This window comes from Choloepus didactylus, chromosome 4 (assembly GCF_015220235.1).
Source record: "Choloepus didactylus isolate mChoDid1 chromosome 4, mChoDid1.pri, whole genome shotgun sequence".
Taxonomy (NCBI): domain Eukaryota; kingdom Metazoa; phylum Chordata; class Mammalia; order Pilosa; family Megalonychidae; genus Choloepus; species Choloepus didactylus.
Genome location: NC_051310.1, coordinates 26,411,564 through 26,427,672, shown reverse-complemented (window position 1 = coordinate 26,427,672; position 16,109 = coordinate 26,411,564).

Below are 16,109 nucleotides of genomic sequence, written 5' to 3'. Positions count from 1 at the left end.
CATAATACAAAGTTTCTGTTAACTATAGTCTCTAGTTTGCATTGATTGTACTTTTTCCCAATACCACCCTATTTTTAACACCTTGCAAGGTTAACACTCATTTGTTCTCCCTCATGTAAAAACGTATTTGTACATTTTACAATTGTTGAGCACTCTAGGTTTCACTGAGTTATACAGTCCCAGTCTTTATCTTTCCTCTTTCCCTCTAGTGTCCCACATGCTCCTAACCTTCCTCTTTCAACTGTACTCACAGTTATCTTTGTTCAGTGTACTTACTTTGCTGTGCTAACATCACCCATAATTGTGTCCCTAACCTCTCATTCCTGTCTTTCTGTCTGTAGTGCTCCCTTTAGTATTTCCTGTAGAGCAGGTATCTTGATCACAAACTCTCTCATTGTCTGTTTGTCAGAGAATATTTTAAACTCTCCCTCATATTTGAAGGACAGTTTTGCCAGATATAGGATTCTTGGTTGGTGGTTTTATGCTTTCAGTATCTTAAATATATCACACCACTTCCTTCTTGCCTCCATGCTTTCTACTGAGAGATCCACACATAGTCTTATCAAGCTTCCTTTGTATGTGATGGATTGCTTTTCCCTTGCAGCCTTCAGGATTCTCTTTGTCTTTGACATTTGATAATCTGATTATTAAGTGTCTTGGCATAGGTCTATTCAGATCTATTCTGTTGGAGTATGCTGTGCTTCTTGGATCTGTAATTTTATATCTTTCATAAGAGATGGGGAATTTTCAGTGATTATTTCCTCCTTTATTGCTTCTGCCCTTTTCCCTTCTGTTCTCCTTCTGGGACATCCATGACACATACATTCAAGCACTTCATGTTTTCATTTAATTCCCTGAGACATTGCTCATATTTTTCCATTCTTTTCCCTATCTGTTCTTTTGTGTGTAGGATTTCAAGTGTCTTGTTCTCCAGTTCCTGAGTGCTTTCTTCTGCCTCTTGAGATCCACTGTTGTAAGTCCCCATTGTGTTTTTCATCTCTTGTGTTGTGCCTTTCATTTCCATAGATTCTGCCAGTGGTTTTTTCAAACTTTCAATTTCTACCTTATGTTCACCCAGTGTTTTCTTTATAATTTTTGTCTATTTTGTTATATCTTCCCTGAACTCATTGATTTGGTTTTTGATTTTATTTAGCATATTTCCTTGAAAATCTTTAATAGATTGTTTCATTACAGTGAAATAATATCCCAACTGTATCTTGATTGGGGTGTAAGTTTGTTCCTTTAACTGGGCCATATCTTTGTTTTTCCTAGTATAGATTGTAGTTTTCTGTTGTGTAGATCTTCTAGTTTGCTAATGCTGCTGGAATGCAAAAGACCAGAAATGGATTGGCTTTTATAAAAGAGGGATTTTTTGGTTACACAGTTACAGTCTTGAGGCCATAAAGTGTCCAAGATAAGTCATCAACAATAGGGTACCTTCACTGGAGGATGGCCAATGGCATCTGGAAAATCTCTGTTAGCTGGGAAGGCACGTGACCAGTGTCTGCTCCAAGTTCTAGTTTCAAAATGGTTTTCTCCCAGGACTTTCCTCTCTAGGCTTCAGCTCCTCAAAAATGTCACTCTTAGTTGCTCTTGGGGTGTTTGTCCTCTCTCAGCTTCTCTGGAGCTAAAGTCTGCTTTCAAAGGCCATCTCCAAAATATCTCTGTAAGCTGAAGCTCCTCTCTCAGTTCCAGTGTGTTCTTAAAAGTGTCCCTCTTGGCTGTAGTAACTCTTCAAAATGTCACTCTCAGCTGCACTTCAAAATCACTCATGGCTGCACTGAGTTCCTTCTGTTTGTCAGCTCATGTATACAGCTTCCATGATTTAATTTAGATCTACCCTGAATGGGTGGGGTGACACCTCCATGGAAATTATCCAATTATAGTCATCATTCACAGTTGGATGGGATGCATTTCCATGCAAACAACCTACTCCAAACATTCCAACTTAATCCCACTAATATGTCTGCCCAAACAAGTTTGCATCAAAGAATATGGCTTTTTCTGGGGGACATGATACATTCAAACCGGCATAATAGGCATCCGATTTCCTTGGTTACCCCTGTCAGATTTTCCCAGACCAGAGTGAGTTCAGGTCTCAGAATGCTGTTATGTTCATGGTGTATCTTAGAAGAATGACAGACTTTCCCATGAAGTTTCCAGTTGCTGTGCTTTTCCTAACCTGACCAGCAGGTCCCAACTGGTATAAGGAGGTGTGGTCTCCTTGGTTTCTCTTTTGGCTGTTTTCCCCCAGGCTTTGGGATCTGGTTCTGAAGGGAAAGCTGGGCCCCACCTCCTTACTCTTAGGGAAAATAGAACCCCTAGGGAGTTTTCATGTGCATTTGAATAGCCCCTCTGACTCTGTTATTTCCACCCCGTCTGGGTCAGAGCTATACAAACTGAAAATGGCTGTGGCTCTCTGAGCCCCTCAGGATGAGAGAGAGAAAAAGGTACAGAAGTCCCCCTTTGGAGCCAGTACACAGCCCCCCCCCGTTTCACTCATTGGCCAGAGGTAACACCTGGTCTTCTGGGCTTCCCCTCCCAGGACAGATGAGTCTCCTGGTTCTTTAGAGTCAGTCATCACTAAAAGCCTCTGTCTGCTTGCTGGAGGTTTGTAGCATGTATTCAGCAGTCCACATTTGTTAATTAAAACCCCAGTTGGAGCTCAGAAGAGCTATATTCACTCACTCCGAGAGTGCTGCTAGTTTCTACCACAGTGAAGTTTTGCAGCTAAGCCTGCCATGGGAGAAAGGGGCTCTTGTTGTGGTTCCACAGCTTTACTTACAGAGTCTATGCTGCAATTTTAGGCATTCTTCCCAATCCAGGTTGGTGTATGATGTGTGGGCAGTCACGGTTGTCCCCCTGCAATTATACCAAATTATTTACTAGCTATTCCTTGTTGTTTATTAGTTGTTCCAGGGGGATGACTAATTCCACTCTTCTCTATGCCTCTATCTTGACCCTCTCTCTTCCCCATAGAGATTTTGACACTCATTTTTATATATAAAGATTTATTTCTGATTTATTTTATTTGCATTGAATTGACATATCTAGGGGGAAATTAGGTTTATCTCAATTTCACAGATTATTTAAATGAAACGGCAGAAGTGAAATGAGATCTATATGATGTAAGTGTTTTGTTTTCCTACTGCCATCTCCTAAATAATACTCCCCACCCCACCCCTGCCACTTTTCAGACTTAGACTTTGGTTCTCTTTTTGAGGGCTGGATGTTGCAGGATGTTTTGATTACATGCACAATTCATCTTTGAGAGGAATACTGTACACATCATGCTTAACATGGATTTGTGTGCAAAGCAGTTGGGTCTTCTAACAGATATGGGGTTCCACATTAAAATGCTAAATGCTAGGACTTCTTGAAATCATGGTCATTTAAGAGCAGACATTGGAAGCCACTTCTTAGAAATTGAGAAACAAAAATAAGGAATAGTTTTGTCATTGATGAAATCTGGGTTAAGATACAAGCCACACACAGCTTGAGGAATTCCTTCTAAACACTGAAGAAAGAATTAGAATGAATGGAATAACAATGGCCAATTCACAATGCTCGTTAAATAGTTTGGCAAAATAACATACAATGTCAGTAATCTAAAAGGAAGTGAAACTCAAGGATAAGTCTTAATTTGAAAGATCATATGTACAGGTGAAGCCAGTTCCAGGAGGATCCAGACACTCTTCCTAGAGAGTTTTCAACTTCTAGGATGATTTAGAATTTGATAACTCCTGCTGTGGCCCTCAATAAGAAACCAAAGATATGAATTACATCTACAATTTCATTGACAGTTTTGTATCATGGTTAATTTCTTGATTTTGATCACTTTTCTTTGGTTATGTAAGATGTTAATATTGGCAAGCCTGGATGAAGGGGATGTGGGAACACTTTGTATTATTTAGACAGCTTCCTTTAAAAGTTGAAAATTATTTAAAATGAAAAGTTAAAAAATTTAATTAAAAAAGTGAAAGAAAACACAAGTATAGGAAGCCTAAGGAGCACAGAGGCTTTCCTCTAACTTTTTTTCATTAAATTCCAAGATATTTTCTTTAACTAACAGGAAAACATCAACAAAATAGGATGTGACATCCCCTCCCCAACCAACATGATTGTCAGAAGTACCAGTAGGAAGCTAAAGTAAGAAAGGCAAATTGCAATCACTGAAGTCACTTCTTGGGCTTTTAGATATGTGAAGAACTGTAGGTACAGTCTTCAGGAACTCTGAGGGAGAGAAAGAAGTAATTGGTGAAGATCATGCATCTTTGGGTGACTTGCTTATAGAGCTAGGCACCAAACTGGATAAGATCAAGATGAGACGGGATAGCGCAAGGTCTATAAATAGGTTCCCATCTATCAAATATTCTATGAAGGATAGGATATACTAGTTCCTGTTTATATCTGAGATTACTGCTGTGGTAGTTCAAAGCTGTATGTACCCCCAAAAAAGATCATGTTCTTTTAATCCATTCCTGTAGGTATAAACCTACTGTAGGTAAGACCTTTTGATTATGTTATTTCAGTTGAGGCCTGCCCCAAGATTGGTACTAATCTTCTTACTGGAGTCCTTTATAAGACAATAAAAGACAGAAAATGTCCCAAAGAAACTGAAGGAGGACACACAGAAAACAAAGAGGAAGACACTGGAGCCAAAAGCTGAAAGCAAGAAAACCTAGGAGAGAAGGACTAGCAGACACTAACCACATGCCTTCGCATGTGATGGAGGTGTCCCAGATCCCAGCAGCCTGTCTTCAGAGTCCATGTTATCTTCCTGTTGATGACTTAATTTGGACATTTTTCACCATCTCAGAACTAAAAATTGTAAATTAAAAAATCCTCACTATAAAAGCCAACCCATTTTTGGTATATTGCATTTCATCAGCTTTAGTAAACCAAACACCTGCCCAGGAAGAAGATTCTCACAAGGAGACAGAGATGATGTTTAGATGATTCATAGATGAAGATGTATGTGTGTGTGCATATATGTGTGCTTATGTACATATACACACATACATATATATATATATATATATATATATATATATATATATACACACACATGTAGATATACATGAATTTCAGTTTGCTAAAGCTGCCAGAATGCAAAATACCAGAAATGGATTGGCTTTAACAATGGGGATTTATTAACTTAAAATTTACAGTTCTAAGGTCATGAAAGTGTCCAAATTAAGGCATCAACAGGATGATAACTGAACTCTGAAGACAGACTGCTGGCATCTGAGACCCCTCTGCCACATTAGAGGGCACATGGCTGGTGTCTGCTGATCCTTTGCCTCTGAGTTTTCTTGCCTTTGGCTCTGGTTCTAGTGGCTTACTCTGTGGGTCGTCTCTTAGCTCCTCTGGGCTTTTCTCTCTATGCTGTCTCTGGTTGTTTCTCTCTGAGCTCTCTGGACTTTTTCTGTGTCTTTATCCTCTCATACAGAACTCCAGTAAAGGATGAAGACCCACCTTAATTGGACAGGTCACATCGCAATCAAAATCAAAAGGTCCCAACCACAATAGGTCTACACCCACAGTAATGGACTAAAAGAACATGGCCATTTCTGGGGTACATTACAGCTTCAAACCAGTACACATGCATATATATTTTTATCATTAAATGCCTGGAAAAGTATAAATATCATCTGTACTTATAAAGTATATCCATATATGTACATATATACACACATATATACAAAATATACATATCTGTTACCATTATATGTACATATACAATTAAGAACAATACAAACAGCTTTCTATCTTATAAATGTCACCCAAAACAGTCCACATTTATCTTACTTAAATGTTCTAACAAGTGTCATAAGGCATTCATTTATTAACAAAAGGTTAAATAATAATATCAATGACAAAAACTTTTTGAATATGTTCTGTGTGCCACATTCTGATCTAGTTATTTTTCATCTACGAAAATGCTGTGTTGCCTGTTAAGAGCATGGGATTTTTGTCAGACTTTCTACTTTCCTATCCTGGATCCCCATTTCCTAGCAGTGTCACTATGTACAAATGACTGTGCTTTGAGTTTTCTTGTCTTTAACATGGGAATAATAATCATTCCTACTCACAGGCTTATTGGGGTAATAAATGAGTTAACATGTGCATGGTAGAAAATTTGTGATACACAGTTAGAATTCAGCAAATGGTAATAAATATCCTTATCTCTAATGTAACCACTCTGTTTCACAAATGGTTATCTGAAGGGCAGAAGGCTTAAGTGACTTTTTCAAGTTCAAACAGTCAGATGGACCCAAATAGCAGAAACCAGAATCCTGGGTTTCCTAAACTGAGTTCAGCACGCTCTCACTACCCTGCTTACATGGGTAGGTGGTTTAAATTTGTAATCTAATAGCAGCTTGGGTGATAGAGCAGGCTGTCCCAATTCTAGAGGTTAGTCATAATGCCATAGGCATGAGCTCATCATTATTATGGCCAGATGAAGTGTGTATCTTGTACTTTCAATTATCCCCTACTAGGTAGAATGAAGTCAGGATAATTAGCTATGTGACAATGAGCTGGCAACCTAACCTTTCTACTTCTGTTTCCTAAGATATCAACTGTAGAAAACAATGCAATTTTCTTGCTTTGTTTGTTGAAATGATAATGCATATAAGGCACTTATATATGTACTGCTTACATTATGCCAAGACCTATAATTATGAATAGACATTATAATTATTGTTATTATGAATTATAATGGAATCATTTCATCTTCTTAGATTATACAATTTCAACTCTATAGGTCAAATTTTGTTATAAAATTTAGATAATATCATGACATAGCTATTTAGTCATGACCCAGTCCAGTTGGCTCATTGTATGGTTGACAAATTGATGATCTATTACAACATATCCTGAATACATATGTCCTCCAGTGGAAATTTTGACATGGAAAAACATTCTCTTGTAACAAAACCTTCAAGGAATATCAAAACACGACTGGGATTTGCAAAAGGAAGAAGGAAGTGGGATAAGTTAACTTGGTGAGACATGTTGAAGCATGTTTAAAAATTACCTGGTATGAGTGTAGAGTGTGGGAAAAGAAGGGTAGTACCTGGTTTTACTCATATATCAAAATTGAGTGGCCTTACAGACAAGTAGAAACACGTGTTTCAGAGGGAAAAGAAGTTCTTGAATACAGATTCCCTTCTCAATCCTACTGGTATATCCTATTATGAACCCCAGAAAAGATCGTGCTTCTTAAATCCATTCCTTTGGGTGTAAAACTAGTGGGTTGGAACATTTTGATTAGGTTGTTTCAGTTGAGATGTGACCCACCTCATTCAAGTTACTCTTAACCCTCTTACTGGTGTCCTTTATCCCTAGAAAACAGAGAGAAACACCCAAAGAATTCAGAGAGAAAAAATCAGAGGAGCTAGGATAGACAGAAGCTAAGCTCAGTAAGAAAGCCACACATGGAGCAGCTAGAAGCTGAAAGCCACAAAACCCAGGGAAGAAGGACCAGCAGATACTGCCATGTGTCTTCCCATGTGACAGAGGAGTCCCAGGTTGCTAGCAGCCTTTCTTCAGGAAGAAGGTACTGTTCATTTGATGCCCTGATTTGGATATTTTCATGGTGTAAGAATTGTAGACTTGAAATTAATAAATAACCATTGTTAAAAGCCAGTCCATTTCTGGTATGTTGCGTTTCATCAGCTTTAGCAAACGAAAACAGACTCTTTCTGGAAGAAGTGGGAAGGCAAAACTCAAAGAAACAGACAAACAAGCAGTGTGCCTTTTGATTTGATATGTTGTTTTTTTTTGTCACTGTCCTAAGTCCACTGAATTTCTTTGCAGAATAGACAATAAAAGGTCATCATGTTCTATACCTCCCCTCCCACCTCATCACCAAGAAATAGTTTAGAGTTTGGCAGTTGCTTTTATTAAATAAACTGCAATCTTTCCTGGGCCAAGAATGTACAGGGCTCTCAACTTGAGACAACCTTTTGTTTTTGTGCAATTCCTTTAAGTCCTTTGTAGTAATTCGCTATTACCTAAGAAATTGTAAGATGTGAACAAGTTTAACACAGCATAAGACAGTTCAAATTGTGGGTTGTTTTTTGTTGATTTGTTTGTTTTTCCCAAATGTAACTGTATTGAAAAACAAAGAAAACAACCCTTTCCTGAAGATATTCTAACATTCCATACTCAGGAAATAGAAATGTGGGAAATGTGGAAAATCCTATTATATAGTTATTTGAATTCTCTCCCATGCAAACATTACTTTACCCTGGAGAGAGCTTCATCCTTTCCATTCTCTGTTCTTTGTACATATCTTTTCTTCTCACCTGGAATACATCCTTCTCTCATCAGTTATCTAGGTACATGTGTACATGGGTGTAGGAGTCATTTGAAGTTTTACTAAGAAGCAAGAGCTGTGCTTATCACTTTCATTTGTCAACTCAGTTTATCTAAAAAAATACCTACTAGTCATTACTATTATTTTGATCTTGCAGTTGAAGAAACAGAATTTCAGAGATTAATATTTTTTTCCATGAAATTGCACAGTATTCTGTCTCATCAAGCTCTCTCTTTACAATTTACCTCATCTCTTCCTGATCCTTTTTTTACCCTCACACCTCCTTTTCATACCATATAGTAGCAATGTTTAAGAATGCATATTAGGCTGATATTTTAGGTTTTCTTCTGGAATGATATGGAGAAAATCTTACTTTCCAAGCAACACAAACCCAATTTTCTTTGGTAAGTGCATCCATAAGCTACTTGAGATGAGAGGTAAAATCCCTTGGAAATTTCTTAAACAAAAATAGCTAGTCCAGGAACTAATTATAAATTAAAGAGTGGAGCGGGTATCTTCTTGGTTTATTTATACAGTGGGGAATATAAGGATTGCTATGAATTGTTCAGAAATTCAAGATGATTAGAACCTATGTTGAAAAAGAGGAAGAATAGGTAGGTAAAAGTGTTGTCAACAAGGGATGGTCCCTGGATAAGTGGCAGTGATGTGTAATGGGGATTTGTTTCTTTGGATGGTTTTGTCTTAATTAGAGAAATTTTATGTTACTGTAAGATAATGCAGGAAACACAGAGTTCCAGTACATGTCCCCCTATTTTTGCCATTTGGTATTAGTGTGGTAACTTTGTTACAACTGATGGAGAATGTTATTATAATTGTACTATTAACTATAGTCCATAATTTACATTAGGTCTCACTGTTTTTGTTATACAGTCCTATGGTTGACTTTTTTTTTAATTTTTATTCTAGCAACATATATACCACCCACAATTTCCCCTTTTAATCACATTCAGATATAAAATTGAATGATATTAATTGTATTTACAATATTGTGTCACCATCACCATTATACATCACCAAAATTTTTCATCTCTCCAAATGGAAAATCTTTATCAATTAAAAATAAACTCCCCATCCCCTTCCCCTAACCCTGCCCTTGGTAAACTTTATTCTAGTTTCTGCTCTATGAATTTGCTTCATCTAATTATTTCATATAAGTGAGAACATACAATGTTTGTCCCCTTTATCTGGCTTATTTCACTCAAGAGTTCAAGGTTCATCCATGTTGTTGCAAGTATCACAATTACATTCTTTTTCATAGCTAAATAATATTCCATTTCATGAATATACCACATTTTATTTATCTATTCATTGGTTAATGGACACTTAGATTGCTTCCACTCATTATTGTGAATAATGGTTCTATGAATATCAGTGTGCAAATATCTGTTCAAGCCCCTACTTTTAATTCTTTGGGGTATGTACCAAAAAGTGGGATTGCCAGGTCATATGGTAGTTCTATACTTAACTTTCTGAGGAACCACTAAATTATCTTCCACAGAGGCTGGACCATTTTACATTCCCATCAAAAATGAGTTAGTGCTACTATTTCTCCACATCCTCCATGACACTTATTATTATTATTACTATTTTTAATACTAGCCATGATAGTGGGTGAAAAATGGTATCTCATTATGGTGTGGATTTGCATTTCCCTCATGGCTAATAACATTAAGCAACTTTCCATGTGCTTTTTGGCCCTTTGTGTATCGTCTTTAGAGAAATGTCTATCAAATATTTTGTCCATTTTAATGCAATTTTATTGAGATATATTCACATGCCATACAAGCCATCCAAACTATACAATCACTGGCTCACAATATCATCACATAACTGCGTGTATATCCCCGTGATCAATTTTAGAACATTTTCATTGCTCCAAAAAAGAAGAAAAAAGAAAAAGAAAAGCCCAAATCCTTCCATGCCCCTTAATGTCCCCTATTATTGACTGACAGTATTTTTACATTTATTACTGTTGATGAAAGATTATTAAAAAATTACTACTAATTATAGTCCATAGTTTGCAATTGGTACATTTTTCCCGTATACCCCTCTATTATTAACTTCTTATAATAGTGTCATACATATGCTCCAGTTCATGAAAGAACTTTTCTTATATTTATGCAGTTAATCATGGACATTGTCCACCACAAGATTCACTATATTATACATTCCCATGTTTTAACCTCCAACTTTCCATCTGGTGGCATAAATGACTCTAATCTTCCCCTTTCTCCACATTTACACACCAGTCAGTACTGTTAATTATTCGCACAATAACGTGCTGCAATCACCTCGGTCCCTTTTCAAACATTTAATTTCAACCTAGCTACCATTCTGCACATATATTAAAACCACTCCCCATTCTTTAGCCTCATTCTATATCCTGATAACCTATATTCTTGTATTTTATGTCTATGAGTTTATATATTATAATTAGTTCATATCAGTGAGATCATACAATATTTGTCCTTTTGTGTCTGACTTATTTCACTTAGCATAATGTCCTCAAGGTTCATCCATGTTATCTTGTGCTTCAGGCCTTCATTCCTTCTTACTGCTGAATAATATTCCATTGTATGTATATGCCATATTTGTTTATCCATAAAACAGTCGTTGAAGGACATTTGGGTTTTTTTCTATCTTTTTGCAATTGTGAATAATACCTCTATGAACATCAATATGCAAATGTCTGTTTGTCTCCCTGCTTTCAGATCTTCTGGGTATATCCTGAATAGTGGGATTGTCAGATGGTAAGGCAAGTCAACACTTAGCTTCCTGAGGAACCACCAAACTGTCCTCCACAACGGCTGTACCATTTTGCATTCCCACCAGCAGTGAATAAGTGTTCCAATTTCTGCACATCTTCTCCAACAGTGGTAGTTTCCTTTTTGTTTAATGACGGCCATTCTAGACGGTGTGAGATGACATCTCATTGTGGTTTTGATTTGCATTTCCCTAATAGTTAGTGAAGTTGAGAGTCTTTACATTTGCTTTTTAGCCATCTGTATTTCCTCTTTGGAAAAACGTCAGTTCATATCTTTTGACCATTTTTTAATTGCGTTGTTTCTCTTTTTATTGCTGAGTTGTAGGATTTCTTTATATATTCTGGATATAAAACCCTTCTCAGGTACGTGGTTTCCAAATATTTTCTCCCATTGTGTGGAATGCCTTTTTACCCTTTTGACAAAGTCCTTGAAACACTGGAGTATTTGATTTTGAGGAATTCCTATGTATCTGTTTTTTCTTTCATTGCTTGTGCTTTGAATATAAAGTCTAAGGAACTACAATCTATCACTGGGTCTCGAAGATGTTTCCCTACATTTTCTTCCAAGAATTTTATGACACTGGTCCTTACATTTATGTCTTTGATCCATTTTGAGTTAGCTTTTGTATAGGGTGTGAAATAGGGATCCTCTTCTATTCTTTTTTTTTCATGCAATTTTATTGAGATATGATCACATAACATACAGTCATTCCAAGCGTACAATCAGTTGTTCACCGTATTGTCATATAGTTGTACATTCATCACCACAATCAATCTTTGAACATTTTCATTACTCCAAAAAATAAAATAAAAATTAAAATAGAAAAGAACATTTAAAATATCCCATTCCCTTCCTCCCCCATTGTACATTTACCTTTCTTTTTTTGAAATAAAAGAAAATATTTTTCATTAATGAATAATTCAAGTGACATAATTTTACCATTACAATCAGTTGCCCCTGGGTACCCTCATACAGCTGTACATCCATCACCACACTTAATTTCTGTTCAATTTTTAAAAACTTTTCATTACTCCAGACAAGAAATAAAGTGAAAGATGAAAAAAGAAAAAAAGAAAAGGAAACTCGGATCCTCCCCTATCCCCAACCAATCCCCCTCAATTGTTGACTCGTAGTGTTGGTATAGTACATTTGTTACTGTCCATGAAAAAATGCTGAAATACTACTAACTGCAGTATACAGTCTGCAATAGGTATATATTTTCTCCCTATATACCTCTCTATTATTAACTTCCAATTGTATTGTCATACATTTGTTCTGGTTCATGGAAGCGATTTCCAATATTTGCACAGTTAATCATGGACACTGCCCACCACAGGATTCAGTTTTATACATTCCCGTCTTTTGATCTCCACCCTTCCCTCTGGTGACATATATGACCCTGAGCTTCACCCTTCCACCTCATTCACATGCCATTCAGCACTGTTAGTCATTTTCACATCTTGCTACCGACACGTCTGTTCATTTCCAAACATCCAAGTTCATCCTAGTTGAACATTCCGCTCATACTAAGCAACTGCTCCATTCTTAAGCCTCGTCCTATATCCTAGTACATTATATTTCATGTCTATGAGTTTACATATTATAGTTAGTTCCTATCAGGGAGACCCTGCAATAATTGTCCTTATGTGTCTGGCTTATTTCACTCAGTATATTGCCCTCAAGGTTTTGTCATCAACCCATTTTTTTTTTTTTTCTTTTAATAGGGTTTGGTTCACTTACCATACATTCCATCCTAAGTAAATAATCGATGGTTCTCTGTATGGTCATATATTTATGTGTTCACCACCTTCGCCACTATCTATATAAGGGCATCTACATTTCTTTCACAAGGCAGGAGGGAGCATCAAAGAAGGTAGAGAGGCAAAAGAAAGAGGAAAAAAAAAATGACAGCTAAGAAGCAGCAAAAGGAAAAATAACCTCAAATCAAAGCGGAGCAAAGAGTCAGACAACACCACCAATGTCAAGTGTCCAACATGTCTCCCCTATCCCCGCCTCTTATCTACATTTACCTTGTTATATCACCTTGTCAGATCAAACGAAGCATAACACAATGATTCTATTAGTTACAGTCTCTAGTTTATGTTGACTGCATCCCTCCTCCAATGCCTCCCCACCTCTAACACCCTGCAAGGTTGATATTTGCCCATTCTCCCTCATAAAAGAACATATTTGTACGTCTTATCACAACCATTGAACACTCTAGATTTCACCAAGTTACACAGTCCCAGTCTTTATCCTTCCTCCTTTCTGGTGTCTCACATGCTCCCAACCTTCCTCTCCCAACCGTATTTATGGTTATCTTTGTTCAGTGTACTTACATTGTTGTGCTACCATCTCCCAAAATTGTGTTCCAAACCACGCACTGCTGTCTTCTATCACTCTGTAGTGCTCCCTTTAATATTTCCTGTAGGGTGGGTGTCTTGTTCACAAAGTCTCTCATTGTCTGTCAGAAAATATTTTGAGCTCTCCCTCATATTTGAAGGACAGCTTTGCTGGATATAGGATTCTTGGTTGGTGGTTTTTCTCTTTCAGTATCCCAAATATATCACACCACTTCCTTCTTGCCTTCATGGTTTCTGCTGAGAGATCTGCACATAGTCTTATTAAACTTCCTTTGTATGTGATGGATTACTTTTGTCTTGCTGCTTCCAGGATTCTTTCTTTGTCTTTGACTTTTGATAATCTGATTATTAAGTGTCTTAGCTTAGGCCTATTCAGATCTATTCTGTTTGGAGTACACTGCGCTTCTTGGATCTGTAATTTTATGTCTTTCATAAGAGATGGGAAATTTTCATTAATTATTTCCTCTGTTATTGCTTCTGCCCCTTTTTCCTTCTCTTCTCCTTCTGGGACACCAATGATATGTACATTACTGTTCTTTGTTTCATCCTTAAGTTCCCGGAGATGTTGATCATATTTTTTCATTCTTTTCTCCATCTGCTCCTTTGCGTTTAGGCTTTCAGGTGTTTTGTTCTCCAGTTCCTGAGTGTTTTCTTCTGCCTCTTGAGATCTGCTGTTGTATGTTTCCATTGTGTCTTTCATCTCCTGTATTGTGCCTTTCATTTCCATAGATTCTACTAGTTGTTTTTTTGAATTTTTGATTTCTGCCTTATGTATGCCCAGTGTTTTCTTTACAGCCTCTATCTCTTTTGCAATATCTTCTCTAAACTTTTTGAATTGATTTAGCATTAATTGTTTAAATTCCTGTACTTCAGTTGAAGTGTACATTTGTTCCTTTGACTGGGCCATAACTTTTTTCCTCTTAGTGTAGGTTGCATCCCTCTGTTGTCTAGGCATGGTTTCCTTGGTTATCCACATCAAGCTTTCCAAGACCAGAACAGGCTCAGGTCCCAGAGGGAAGAAATATTCAGTATCTGTTTTCTCTGAGGGTGTGTCTTAGAAAATTGCTCCACCCTGGGATGCCTCAGGTCACTGTGGTTTTCTGCCCAGCAGGCGGCATCTGTTAGCCTATAATTCTTGACTGGTGTGAGGAGGTATAGCCATGTTCCCCCAGGCTCTGGGGTCTGGTTCTGAATGGAAAGAGCCCCATACCTTTCCTCTTAAAGAAGATAGACCCCCTAGGGGTAGATCATTAGCATTTCAATGGTCTTTCTTTCTCTCTTCTTGTGTTATCCCCACCCTTCTCTGAGTCACAGTCCTGAGAACTGGAAATGACTGGGGCTTTCTCCACTGAGCCAAAAAACAAACAGATAGTCCCCTTCAGACCCAGTCCAAGTGACCCTCTGGCTCTCCAAGGTCAGTCGTCACCCAAAGCCTCTGTCTGTTTTTTGGGGATTTGTACCTGTAGTGAGCAGTTCCCACTTGCTGCTTAAAACCCCAGTTGGAGCTCAGCCGAGCTATATTCCCTTGCTGGGAGAGAGCTTCTCTCTGGCACCATGAGGCTTTGCAGCTTGGGCTATGGGGGAGGGGGTCTCAAGACTTGGATCTGCAGGTTTTACTTAAAGATCTTATGCTGTGATCTTGGGCATTCCTCCCAATTCAGGTCGGTGTATGCTGAGTGGATGGTCTTGTTTGTCCCCCCACAGTTGTTCTGGATTACTTACTAGTTGTTTCTGGTTTTTTTTAGTTGTTCCAGGGGGACTACTTAGCTTCCACTCCTCTCTATGCTGCCATCTTCCCTCCTCTCCCCCCTCTTCTATTCTTTTTGGTTGTGTTTACCCAGTTCTCCCAACACCATTTGTTGAAAAGACTGTTCTGTCCAAGTTGAGTGGACTTGGCAGCCTTGACGAAAATCAATAGAGCTGAGGGTCTATTTCTGAACTCTCAATTCAATTCATTTGATCAGTATATCTATCTCTGTGTCAGTACTGTGCTGTTTTTATCATTGTGGTTTTATAATATGCTTTAAAGTCAGGAAGCATGAGACCTCCCACTTCATTCTGCTTTTTCAAGATGTTTTTGGTTATTCAAGGCCACTACACTTCCAAATAAAATTGATAGTTTTCTATTTCTGCAAAATAATCTGTTGGAATTTTGATTGGTATTGCATTGAATCTGTAGATCAACTTGGGTAGGATTGACATCTTAACAACATTTATTTAGCCTTCCAATCCATGAACACTGAATGTTTTTCCATTTATTTAAGTCTTCTTTGATTTCTTTTAGCAATATCTTGTAGTTTTCTGTGTAGAGGTCCTTTACATCCCTGGTTAAGTTTATTCCCAGATACTTGATTCTTATAGTTGCTATTTTAAATGGATTATTTTTCTTGATTACCTCCCCAGATAGTTCATTTCTAAGTATAGAAACACCACTGATTTTTAAGTGCTGATCTTGTATCCTGCCACTTTGCTAAACTCATTTACTAGCTCAAGTAGCTTTTTTGTTTTTTTCAGGGCTTTCTAAATATTGGATCATATCATCTGCAAATAGTGAAATTTAACTTCTTCCTTTCCAATTTGGATGCCTTTTATTTCTTTTTCTTGGTTAACTGCACTAGCTAGAACTTCTAGCAT